Consider the following 13,324-nt stretch of genomic DNA (forward strand, 5'->3'; position numbering starts at 1 on the left):
GAGAGAAAATAACACAGATCTTTAAGAAGACCATGGTGGAATTGATCTCAGTAGAATCCAGTTTTACCACTGTTTTCTTTTTCTGGATATGTCCCTGGTGATCTCAGATCATGTCCCAATCTGGGTCTAGGCAGCCTGTTCGAGACTACTAGGGATCCACAGTCTTTGGCTGTCTCCTTCAGTTGTTAATCTAGTCACTTTGTATTCAGCAGTCAGATTTAAGAACCACAGGGTGGGGCAGAGTAATTCTGTGAGAAGAGCTATTGCTTTCCCTTGGTTTGATGCCTCTTGGAGGGGAGTGATCTGCCTGAGCAAGACGGCTACCACAGTAAGGGGTATGATTCAGCGTAGGATCCCATCAGCTGCTCCCTCAGTTCTCTCTCCAAAATCTTCATCTCCAAACTCTCCTCAAGCATTTCTAGTCCACTCTGCCCCACTTTGCCAGAGCCCAGGGTAAGTGAGTGCAAATAAAATTTTATGTGTTGCTCCTTTAAAAGGCTCTCCACATCTTTAGCTGTCTCTCCCTGGCAGACAGAAATCCTACCACTTTTCACAGCTAGACATTATTTGGGTGCCTTTCTGTCTCTGGTGCTGTAGGCTATGAAGCCCAGCCTGGGGTTAGGCTACAGAGCCCAGCCTGAGGTTTAGGTCCCACAAATCTCAGGGACAACCCCTAGCCACTGAAATATCCTTCCAGCTCTTCAGTTGCCACCCATGGGAACCCAGCCAGCACTCTTGCATCTTCTTCACACTTCATACCAGTCATACTGTGATGAAGTGGTTTCTGTTATCTGTCTGTGGTTATAAGGCTTCCCTCCAGTCACTGCTCAGTTTGTCATTCCAAATGACCTCTCTATAATTCAGTTGCAATTCCAGACTGGTCCTGGGAAGGGATCAGCACAGCTTTCACTTATTCCTCTGCCATCTTGTATGTTCTAATTGTTTGGGTTTTTTGGTGTTGAATTTTATAATTTCTTTACAAATTTTGGATATTAACCCCTTATCAAAGAGAGAGATATTTTTGTTTGTTTGTTTTTTTTAATGACCATGTTCAATCCCTTCATTGGGTAATTTGACACTTTGGTTAAAGTAGTTGTTAACTAAAGTCCAGTTTGGGGAAAAAAGACATGCTATAGAGAGGAGAGAAAGGGGTAATCTGGGTAGTTGCCTTTCTTGGCTTGCCCTCTGCCTCATCTTCTGAGTCCAAGAACAAAGGTTTCATGGGGAAAGTAGAGTTTAAAGATGTCTGTAAGAGTAGAATGACACCCACATTTTATCAGGCTTTCCTCAGAGGTCCTGTGTTGCATGACCCTAGAGAGAACCATTCACATCAAACACTGATTTAACATTTGTATAAGTACTCAGGGCATCTTATTAAAATGCAGATTCAGATTCTACAGATGAGGTGTGAAACTTTTTATTTCTAACTTGCTCCCAGGTGTATGTGGATGCTGCAGGTCTAAGAACCATACTTTGAGTAGCACATTTCCAAGGGAATTATGTATGTTAACTTATTTTATCCTCAAAACAGTCCTATAATATAGTTATTACAGTCTCCCCAGTTTATACACAAGAAAGCTGAGAATAAATCATTAGCTTAAGTCATGTAGCTACTACATAAGAAACAGAGCCAGGATTTGAAGTCAGGTAATATGTGTCTGTCATCATATATTCTTTCTTTTTAAAAATATTAAATTAATATGCTTTATTTATTAGAGAAATTTTAGATTCATAGAAAAATTGATAGAGACAATCTCATGGATAGAGAGCAGGATGACAGCTACGGGGGAGTTTAGAAAGTAGAGAGATCAAGACAAAAAATTAAGTGGAAAGCACACCCCCCCACCTCACTTTCCACTGCGTCCCCTATTATTAGCATCTTACACTGATAAGTTACAGTTGTTGTGACTGATAAACCAATATTGAAATTTATATTTGGCATTAGAGTTTACTCTTTGTGTTGCACAGTACTATGGGTTTTACAAATACATGTGTATAGATCAAGAGCAGAGTGGACTTTTTGAATACTTTTTGAGAATCCAAAGTGGAGTCACTGTCAATCATTACAGTTATGGCAAGTACCAATATGCCCAAGACTAAGGTAATGGGGTGTAATGGGAATGCCCTTGGGATGGGCCTGGAATGCCCCAAACTGAAATTCTAAACATTCAGATAAGGACTCCATCAGGACACTGATATAGTGGGACTGCTGCCCATTGTAGGTTATTACAGTATTATAAAGAATAGACTCACTGCTCTAAAAATCTGCTGTGCACCATCTATCTGCTATTTTCCCCTCTATGGCCTTTATTTTTTTTAGTCAGATTTATTGAGGGATAATTTTCATACAGTAAAACTCAACTTTATTAAATGTATAGTTTGAAGAGTTTTGACAAAGTAGAAAGATATATAATTGCCACCTCAATCAAAATATGAACATTTCCACCACTGCAAAAAGTTCCCCATGCTCTTTTGTAATCTATCTCCACCCTGGGCAATCACAAATCTGACGTCTATGCTGTGTTTGACTTTTCAGAACATAATATAAATAGAATCATACAGAATTTGCTCATATATGCATTGCTTCTTTCATTTAGCATAATGTTGAGATTCATTCATGTTGTTCCATGTATTAGTAATTTGTTCCTTTTTATTGCAGAGTAGTATTCTATTGTATGAATATACCACAGTTTAAAAATCTATTTGCTAGTTCATAGATGTTTGGTTGTTTCCAGTTTGGGGGTTATTATGAATAAAGCTACTATAGGTATTTATACACCAATCTTTATATGGAAATATATTTCTTTTAGGTAAATACTTAGGACCGGAGATTTCAGGTTATAAAAGTGTATATTTAATTTTATAAGAAACTGCCAAACTGTTTTTCTTTTTCTTTAAATTTTTTGACTTAGTACAAAATGATTAATCTTTTATAAATTAATATCTTATATTTTTAAAGAGAAGAAAGAAAATACAGATGAGATAGTGGAGCCAGGGGAACTCCCTGAACAAACATATAGGAACAGGGGTGGGCAGGACTCAGGAAGCCATCTGAGCAGATGGAGGCATCACCCTCAAAGAGGGCCTAACCCCAGGGTGCAGCAGGATCTGGGTGAAAGGCAGCCACTCTGAGGACTGGTAACTGAGAACCTTCTGATCAAGTCCTGGGCCCCCAAAGGTACTCATGGAGGAAACCTTACACCAACCTTGAGGATGCATCTATAGGTCTCAGAATAGAGGGTGTTCTTAAAAGATGAATTTCCCACCAGCAGCTTGTGGCAGAGCAGCCGAATGTACCATAGATCCACCTTCTCATTGAATGTTCTCTGCTAGATCACTTCTGGGGCAAGTAGTCCAAAGTTCCACATTTTGTTTTTCTTCTCAGTGAGGAGTGTGCACAGGCCAGCCAAAGTCTGCCATTTTCACCTCAACCCTGAACCTCACCATCAGGTTCTTCAGCTTAATATCTCTGTGAATAATCTTATTCTCATGGCAGTAAGTCATAGCAGCCACTAACTCCTCCATTATTGTGGTTGTATGCTGCTCATCTGATGAGTGACTCTTTTACAGCTCCTTGTAGAGCCCACCCCTTGGAGCATATTCCAGAACCAGATACACACAACACACATCATGGAAGTAGCTGTATAGGATTAGAATATTGGGGTGTTGTAGATGTGCCTGGATTTCAATTTCTCTGGGCAGCTGGTGTTCCATTCCTTTCTTCTCGAGCTGGAACCTGAAGAGAACTTTCAGAGCCACAGTGAAATGGCTTTCCTCGAGCAAAGCCAGGTACACATTACCAAATTTTCCCTTGCCCAGTGGATGCCCAAGTTTAAAGTTACCAATTTTGAGACTCTGGAGTTTGCTCTTCATCCCTTGGCCCCATGTTCCTTCCTCTTCCAGACACAAAGCCAAAGGCTCTCACGCAGTGGGCAGCCTGGGCAGCATTGGGCTCTTTGAGCTGCGGGCTGAGCATTGCTAGATTTCAACACAGATTGTGAGACACTCATGAAGAGAAGAGATTGTGGTAAGAAAACACCTTCCTGAGCCCCGTGGGATTTGTGTGCCAGTCCAGGTGATCCGGTGGTTCAGGAAATTCAAACTGTTTTTCAAAGTGGTTGAACAATTTTATATTCCCTCTAGCAGTGTGACAGAGTTCTAATTAGTTGCTCTTCATCCTTCACAGCATTTTATATTGCTAGTGTTTTTAATTTTATCTGTTACAGTAGTTGTATAGTTGTATATTAGTATGGTTTTAATTTGCATTTCCCTGATAACTAATGATATTGGGCACTTTTTCATGTGCTTGTTGCTATCCATATATTTTCTAATGTGTCTGTCCAAATCTTTTTCTATTTTTATTGGGTTGTTTGTATTGCTGCTGTGTTATAAGAATTCTTTATATATTATTCTGAGTGCAAGCCCTCCATCAGATAGGTGTTCTATAAATATTTTCTCCTGATCCAAGGCTTATTTTTTTCATTTTCTTAGTATCTTTTAAGGAACAGAAGTGTTTAATTTTTATAATATACAATAATTTTTTTTTTTATGGCTTGTAGTTTTTGTGTTCTATCTGAAATCTTTGCCTAAACCAAAGTCACAAGGATTATTTTTCTAAGCCCTGGCTGCTGAGGCTCAGTGGATTGAGCATCGGCCTGTGAGCCAAGTGTCGCTGGTTCGATTCCCAGTCAGGGCACATGACTAGGTTGCACGTCAGGTCTCCAGTTGTGGGTGTGAATGAGAGGCAACCACACAATGATGTTTCTCTCCCTCTCTTTCTCCTTACCCCTCTCTCTATAAATAAACAAACAAATAATTTTTTTAAAAAAGATTATATTTCTATGTTTTCTTAGAGAAATTTTATAATTTTAGCTCTTACATTTAGGTCTATGGTGTTTTTAAATTAATTTTGTATATGGTATGAGTTAAGGGCAGAGGTTTCTTCCTTCCTTCCTTCCTTTTTTCCTTTTTTCTTTCCTTCCACATATGAATACCCAATGGTTCAAACACCATTTTTCTTGCCTTATTGTGCTGGTTAGTTCCTTCAGTGCAATGGTAAATAGAGGTGGTGAGAACAGATGTCCTTGCTAATCTTATCCCTGATATTTCAGAATTAAAGGTAAGGTTAAATCTATGTTTTGTATAGGTACTTTTTATCAGGTTGACAAAGTTCCCTTCTATTTCTAGTTTGATGAGAGTTTTAAATCCTAAATGGAGTTTAAATTTTGCAAATGCTTCTCTGTATCTGTTGAGATTACGATATAATTTTTCTTTTTATTCTGTTCACATGGTAAGTTATAATGATTGATTTTTAAATGTGAAACCAACATTGCATACCTGGGATAAATACCACTTCATGAGTATTATGTGTTTCTATATTATTGATTTCAGTTTACTAATATTTTATTAAAAATTTCTAAGTTGAGATCCAGGAAGGATATTGGTTGTTGTTTTTTTTCTTAAAATGACTTTGTCTGGTTTTGCTATTGGGGTAATATTGTTATCATAAAATGAATTGGTAAGTATTATCTCCTCTGGAAAAATTTGTGTAAAATTGGTATCATTTCTTTCTTAATTGTTTGATAGAATTCACTAGTGAAGTCATCTGGGCCAGGAATATTTTTGTGGCAATGTTTTTTACTACAAATTTAATTTCTTCTTTCCTTAATAGATATACGGTGATTCAGTTTATTTGTCTCGAGGGAGCTTTAGTAATTATTTCAAAGAATGTGTTCATTTTATCTAAGCTGTCAGATGTTCTATATGCTCATCTAAGCTACAAAAATGTAATCTTATAGGACTTAGAGTGATGTCCCTTATTTCATTCCCAATATTTATAATTTGTATCTTCTTTTCTTGATCAGTATGGTGACAGGTTTATCAGTTTTACTGAGCTATTCAAAGAACCGGTTTTTAGGTTAAAAAAAATTTTTTTTTTCTGCTTTCTATTTCATTGATTTTTCCACTTCATTATATCTTCTTCTTCTTGCTTTGTGTCTGATTTTCTCTTGTTTAACTTGTTTTTATTTATTTTATTTTATTTTTTTTCCAAGCCAAACTGTATCCAGCTTTTATTAAAGGTACTTTTCATAAACAATCATGGTATTTTAGGCAGGACATGGGCAGACAATCATTAACAGTATACAACAACTTCCAAACTCCCTTCTTCTATGGACTACTAAAATCAGAAAGCCACTATAAAACCCAATGAAGTCTTCATTCGATGCTCTGAACAGGGAAAGTTTAGAGTGAGGGTTGACATTTCACATTAGGCATGTTGTTTAACAACTTTTCACAAGCCGACCCTGACTTTCAGGAAATCAAATGAAAATGGCAGAATTATCAATCTGTAGATCCACAATCTAAAAAAGGAACTGTCACTCTTTTGAGGGATGCAATCTCAATGGTGACACTGAAAAGTCCAGATTGCCCAACATACTGGTAACCAATCTTGGGGGGTTGGAGGGAAGGGTGGCCAGGTCCCAACAGGTCTCTGGGCTTAAGGGAATCAAGTCTATGCTTAAAGTGGAGAGGGAGAAAAGGACATAAAAATGAAATTTAGTTTTTCCACACCACAAGGTGTTTGTGCCAAGGTGGCTAATGTGTGTCAACATCCAAGGGATTCCTCCTCCTAGGAACCAAGAGGAAGTCTCTCAAAACTATAAGGGAAAGGTGTTTTTTCCCCCATGTCAGTCCAGCTTTGGAGACATTCTATTAGTACTATATGTCCTTCCCCCCCAAAACAACAATGAAGTGTTCTGTGTGCTAACAACATAGCTTAAAAAAAAAAGTAAAACAAAATACTGCATTTTTATAAAACTTGATAAAAAATAGTATTTCAAACTGTACAGTCACCAGAAATACACAGTTATCAAAAATGCACATGCTTCACTTGGCATCTCCAGCACCTTCAGCTTTCTGTGCCTGGTCTGTTTTGGCATCTCCATTTTCTGCAGGGTTATTCCCATCCTTGCCAGCATCAACTTTCCCCTTTTTCCCTTTGGGTACCTTCTCTCCCTTCTTTGCAGGGGCCTTTTTAGGCTTGGGCTCTGGCTTTGGAGGAGCAGGTTTAGCTGATAATCTGGCGGATCTTCTCTGTGGTTTGTCCTTCACCTTGGCTTTATCTCCTTTAGCATCCCCTTCAGCCTTTCTCTTGGGCATGATGGCGACGGTGGCGGGACATTCGGGCTGGACGTGGGGATGCAGCAGCACGTAGGCTTTGGCCGATCCAGGGGTCGTTCTCGCTTCCTCTTCACACTGCTTGTTTTTATTTTTTTAATTTTATTTTTTTAATATGTTTTATTGATTATGCTGTTACAGTTGTCCCAATTTCCCTTCCCTCTGCTCCCCTCCACCCGGTGGCTCCCCTCCCTCCAGTTGTCCCCCCCCTTTTAGTCCATCTCCATTGGTTATGCATATAGTTATTCTCAACCTCTTCCTGTCTATTCCATTCCCTCCTACTATGCTTCTTAATTCCTATACCATCTCCCTCCCTCTCCCCCTTCCCCCTCCCTGCTGACCTCCCCCAAGTATGTTCCCCAAACCTATAGTTCTTTTTCCACTCTCGTTGCCTACTTAGTTTGCCTTTGTTTCAGTTCCCTAGCTTCTGTTGTTGGTTCTTGTGATGCAGTTTTCATTTTAATGTTCATAGTTTTGATCCTCCTTCTTCTAAACCAGTCCCTTTAACATCTCATATAATAGTGGTTTGGATCTAATGAACTCCTTCAGTTTTATTTTGTCCTGGAAGCACTTTCTCTGTCCTTCTATTCTGAATGACAGTTTCACTGAATAGAGTATTTGTTGCGGTAGGTTTTTGATTTTCATTCCTTTGAATATTTCTTGCCAGTCCCTTCTTGCCTGTAGGGTCTCCCTTGAGAAGTCAGCTGATAGTCTAATTGGAACCTTTTTATACATGATTCTTCTCTCTTGCTGCTTTTAAGAGTCTCTTTATCTTTAATTTTTGACAATTTGATTATAATGTGTCTTGGAGTGGTTCTCCCTGGGTCCAGTTTTTCTGGAATTCTCTGTGCTTCCTGGACCTGTAAGTCTATTTCCTTCCCCAAGTTTGGGAAGTTCTGCTTCATTATTTTTTCACATAATTTTTCAAGTTCTAGTTCTTCGTCGCTCTCTGGCAATCCTATAATCCGAATGTTTGATCTCTTATAGCTGTCCCATAGGTTTCTGATCCTCTCCTCACTTTCCTTACTTTTTGTTTTCTCTTTCTGCACTGGTTGACTGTTCCTTCCCTATGTTCAAATTTGTTGATTTGATCTCTGGATTTTATTTCCTCACTGCTTGTCTCGTATGTGTTTTCATTCATTTCAGTATGAGTGGCTTTCTTTTCTTCTCTGTCCTGTTCCAAATCTTTTGTTCATTCTGTAAGCTACCTCATAATAATAGCTCTGAACTGAGCCTCTGAAAGGTTTCTTATTTGTTTGTCCATCAGGTTCTTTATATGCTGCCTGGTGAGCTGTGTCACTGGGATTTCAATCGTTGTCTCCTTCATTTTGACAGATTTGTGCTTTGCTTTGCTTCCTGAGCAGGCTGTGGGGGGTGGAGCCCCATGTACTCATCACTACCTTTGATCCTGACCTTTTTCACTGCGCTGTGGTGCTTTGTGTGGGGGCGGGGGTCCAAGATGGGTTCCTGCTGTTATTCTCCACTGGGAGACCGGGATCCGTCCTCCCGCCATCTGGGCCTCCCTGTCCGATGCAATGGGGGTGCTGCCTTTCCCCGCGTTGGGGTCGTGAGCTGCCTGGGCTTGATTGCAGCTGGGATTGTTCCCCATGCCACTCTCCCCACTGCTACCGCAAACAGCCCCGCCAGATCTTTCCATTCCGGTTCCGATTTTGCCTCTCCTATCTACCCAGGCAAGCACCGCTGGTTTATAACTTCATACATTGGGCTTCCATGTAGTTTTATTTTCTGGAATTTCTGGTTATCTTGTTTTAAGGTAGTTGTATTCCTTTCTAGTTGTAGAGGGAGACCTAGCGTGTCCGTCTAAGCCTCCATCTTGGCCGGAAGTCTGATTTTCTCTTGTTTAACTTGTTTTTAAAGTAAAGACTTAGGGCAGTGATTTGAATTTTTTTAAAAATACGTATTTAATGTTATAAAATTTTCTCTAAGCATTGTTTTGCCATTACCATCAATTTTGACATATTATGTTTATATTTTGATTAAAATAAAATATTTTCTAATTGATTTCTTATTTGACCCATAGTATTTAAAAGTTTATAATTAATTTCCAAACATTTAAGGATTTTTCAGGTATTTTGTTTATTTTAATTTCAATGTGATTAGAGAATGTAATTAGTATGACTCAATTCTTTTGTATTTCCTTATTAGTTAATGTTCTATACCTTGAAGATAAGATATATTCTGCTATTTTGGGATGAAGTGTTCTGTAAGTAGTCAACTTAAAGTTTCAAACTGTGGTTGTGACCATCCTTCTTTCCTGTGTGCTTCCCTAGCTCAGTAGCACCAAGACCAGATCTGTAGTAGAGTAGATATCAGCCAAGCAATAAATGTGTCTCCTTCTCTGGCTGGCTTCCAAAATTTAGTGGTGATTGTATGGGAAATGTTTACTTCTGGTTTCCAAGAGATGAAGGAAAAGGGTTATTTCTTTTCATACGAGGGTAACCCTAAAAAAATGGAATTATCTTATGGGGGGTGGTCCCTTATAGTACAGGCTTGCCCCCCTAGGTGAGTGTTCTAAGAACTCATCTGTATCAGTGTACCAACCGGCATTGTTGTGAGAGGCTCTGTTCTACTTCAGTGAATTTTTTTGAAGACTCTTTCAATATTTTTGCCTATTTCATAATGGGTGATTGACAAGCACATCTGCCCATACCATGTTGAGTATTTAGCACTTTTCAACCCAAAATGGCATGAAACCGTGCCCCACCCTTCTTATTCACCCAGGCTCATCCTAACCAACTTTTTTTGTTTCCCCAGATGAAAAAAGTCCTCAAAGGGAAACGTTTTGCTGAGGTGGAAGAAGTGAAATAAAAAATGGCAGAAGCATCAAAAGGCATCAAAATCAATGAGTTCAAAAACTGTTTTGAGCAGTGGAAAAAGCAACTTGATAGGTGTGTTACATCAAATGGAGAGTACCTTGGAGGTAATTTAAGTTTAAACATGTAAGAATAAATACATAATTTTTAATAAATAAATTCTGGTTTTGGGGGGTGCCCCCTCATAAGCTTAGCATTCTTCAAAAAGATGACTTTTCCACCAAATTCTAGTCCACTTTTACATTGAAGAGGAGAGGCATGTTGTGAGTGAGATGACTTGCTAAAATAGCTGTATTTCAAATATTCGGTAATTACCATAGTTTTTACTCCATAAGGTGCACTTTTCCCCCCCAAAAAGTGGAGGGCAAATGGCTGTGCATCTTATGGAGTGAATATTGCATCACAGACCATGATGTGTATTACCTGACCTGTCAGTGGTGGCGAAATCTGTTAGAAGAGGAAGCGGTGGCCCCACACAAAACCCTTGGGGATGCTTAAATGTCTCACTTTACTGCTGAATCTCAGGGCGTCTGGTCAGTAGGAAGATAGCAAAGAAAGTGATATCAGTGATTGTGAGCAACTGAGCTTCATAAATTCTGACATTAGCAATGATGAGTTCTTGGGGTTCCCAGAAAACTAGAAGAGTACTTGAACCTTAAAGTCTCTCCTCATTTGTTAATGACAGTGATGATGGTTTGTAATACTGCTGTTGACTACTGTTCACTTTACATGGTTGAAATATTATTCTGAGATATATATATATTTTTTTTCTTGCGCAGGGGCATGCTAATCTTCTCTGTATCATCCCAATTTTAGTATATGTGCTGCTGAAGTGAGCACTATTCTGTTATATTTTATTAAATATTTTAATACACCATTTGGTTCAGATATTTTTTTCTTCTTTTCCTCCTCTAAACCTAGGTGTGTCTTATGGTCAGGTGTGTTTTATAGTGAGAAAACTACCATACTTTTTGTTTCCAGCAATGGGACCTTGGTAACAATTCTGAGGGAAATAGGAGAAATCCTGTTAAATAAGTTGTACTTGCATGGAACCGAATTACTAAATCAGTTCATACTGTCTGCCTCAATTTCTTTATTATAATTATTTAATACTTCTCACTGAGAAAAGACTTTTTAGGCCAAAAAGGAGATGTGTCAGCTGAGGCTTGCTCAAAAATTCCTAAATGTTTGCTTAGAAAACATTGCATAGTAATTGCTCTTTAAATAAAAGCAAAAGCCAATATTGTGCAAGGGAAGTATAGCATGTTATCAGCAGCAAAACTTGTTTTTCTCTTCCCCGTGTTTGACTTGCCAAAAAGCTTCTGTTTGAAGATTCCATTCAGCTGAAAAGTTTTGACCTGAGGGAGCATCTGCCAGTTCCTTTGAATCCAAGCAACACTAACTTAACCATTTTTGTTTGTTTTCCTTGAGTATGGTCCTTCGAAAAGTAGGCCTTCCTTGAGGAAAAAGTAAAATTGCTGTTGAGTATTAAATTGCAAATGCTTGTAGAGGGAGAGAAGTAGGATTAACTTTGATTCATCCTAATATAGGTCAGGCACTATGCTAGGTGTTTACAATCATTTCCTTATTCCATCTTCTCAAGAGCCCAATCTGGGAGATACATTAGCCCCATTTTACAGACAGTGAGACTGAGGTACAGAGCAATATGAGGACCTTTATCCAGCATAACTTAATATTAGAATGAGGATCTCTCTAGTACCAAAATTCATGCTCTTTGCTGTCTATCATGCTTCCATTAATATGGAGGTCTGACACAAAAGTAACACACAGTCTATGGCTGTTTTTATTGATTAGTTATGTAGTTTCTGTAATGGTCTTGCACAAATACAGAGTGAAGAAAATAGGTTTACAGTTGTGAGTATGCAAATCACAGTTATTATTTATTATTTCTTTAGAAAACTTCACATTACTTGTTTGGCCTTGTTGGAGAACAAAAACTTTTCTTAGTTTAACAGGTAAATACAAAAGAAACTGAATGCTAAACACATATGAACAAGGGAATCACACAAATTTCTACTTTCCTAACTACTTTTCTATATATTTACTAAAGAATATGCAGTGAACATCACAGAAAAACCTAGTTTTCATGAAACTGCTATTTCAGCTTCTGCATACTCCAGTAATTCTATTGTTAAGTATAACACACAGTGAATCATACGAATGTTATGACAGTGATAGCAATGCTCTAACTGAAGGAATCATTAGAGAAAGTATATATGTTTAGTACAGGGTTAACTTTACTACTTCTTTAGTAAACTTGACATTAGTTGCTTGGCTTGGTTAGAAAACACAGGGTTTTCTTAGTTTAACAAGTAAATACAAAAGAAACTGAATGCAAAAGACATATGAACAAGAGAATTACACAAATTTCCACTTCCCTAACTACTTTTCTACATACTTACTAAAGAATATGTAGTGAACATCACAGAAATACCTAGTTTTCATGAAAATTCTATCTCTGCTTCTGTGTACTCTAGTAATTCCATCATTAACTATAACACACGATGAATCATAAGAATGTTGTGACAGTGTTAGCAATACTCTAACTGAAGGAATTATTAGAGAAAGTGTATACATTTAGTACAGTGTTAACTTTACTATTTCTTTTTTTTTTATGTTTAGGACAGTGTTAACTTTACCATTTCTTCTTTTTATTTTACTTGTTGTTTTTCTATTACCATAGTCCCACTTTTTCCTCATTGCTCCCCATCACTCATTCTCCCACAATTTTTTTCTTTTTTGTTAGTGAGAGGGGAAGAGAGAGAGAAAGAGAGGGAAGAGGAACATCATTGTGTGGTTGCCTCTCTTGCGCCCCCAAATGAGAAGCTTCCCCGCAACCCAGGCATGTGCCCTGACTGGGAATCGAACCAGCAACCCTTTGGTTCACAGGCCGGCGCTCAATCCACTAAGCCACACCGGCCATGGCATGTTTATCAAGTTTATTGAGCTTTCTCCAATATTCAGCTTTTGGTTTCATTGATTTCTCTATTGTTTTCTGATGTATTGAATAATAACAAATTATTACATAATTTTTTAGTTATCCTATTTCTATATCTTAGAAGGTCTGTACTTATATTCAATGATCTTTTAAAATTTTTTAAATTTATTTTTCAATTACAGTTGACATACAATAGTATAATAATTTCAGATGTACAATATAGTAATTAGACATAGTGACCACCCTGATAAGTCTAGTACCCATCTGACAGCATACATAGTTATTACAATATTATTGACTATATTCCCTATGATGTACTTTACATCCCTGTGACTATTTTTATATATCCAAG

General features: G+C 38.0%; 1 non-coding gene and 2 pseudogenes across 1 annotated transcript; all 3 read right to left on the reverse strand.

Moving 5' to 3' along the window:
• Positions 1–3,039: 3,039 nt before the first annotated feature.
• Positions 3,040–3,575, reverse strand: LOC150013027 (aurora kinase C pseudogene; annotated as a pseudogene).
• Positions 3,576–6,684: 3,109 nt separating this feature from the next.
• LOC150013028 (non-histone chromosomal protein HMG-17 pseudogene) lies at positions 6,685–7,256 on the reverse strand (annotated as a pseudogene).
• Positions 7,257–10,749: 3,493 nt separating this feature from the next.
• LOC150013029 (U6 spliceosomal RNA) lies at positions 10,750–10,853 on the reverse strand. Its single transcript, XR_016510929.1, has one exon. It is a non-coding gene; the product is annotated as a U6 spliceosomal RNA (small nuclear RNA).
• Positions 10,854–13,324: the final 2,471 nt, after the last annotated feature.

This window comes from Furipterus horrens, unplaced genomic scaffold (genome assembly GCF_987537825.1).
Source record: "Furipterus horrens unplaced genomic scaffold, mFurHor1.1.pri manual_scaffold_4, whole genome shotgun sequence".
NCBI classification, from domain to species: Eukaryota; Metazoa; Chordata; class Mammalia; order Chiroptera; family Furipteridae; genus Furipterus; species Furipterus horrens.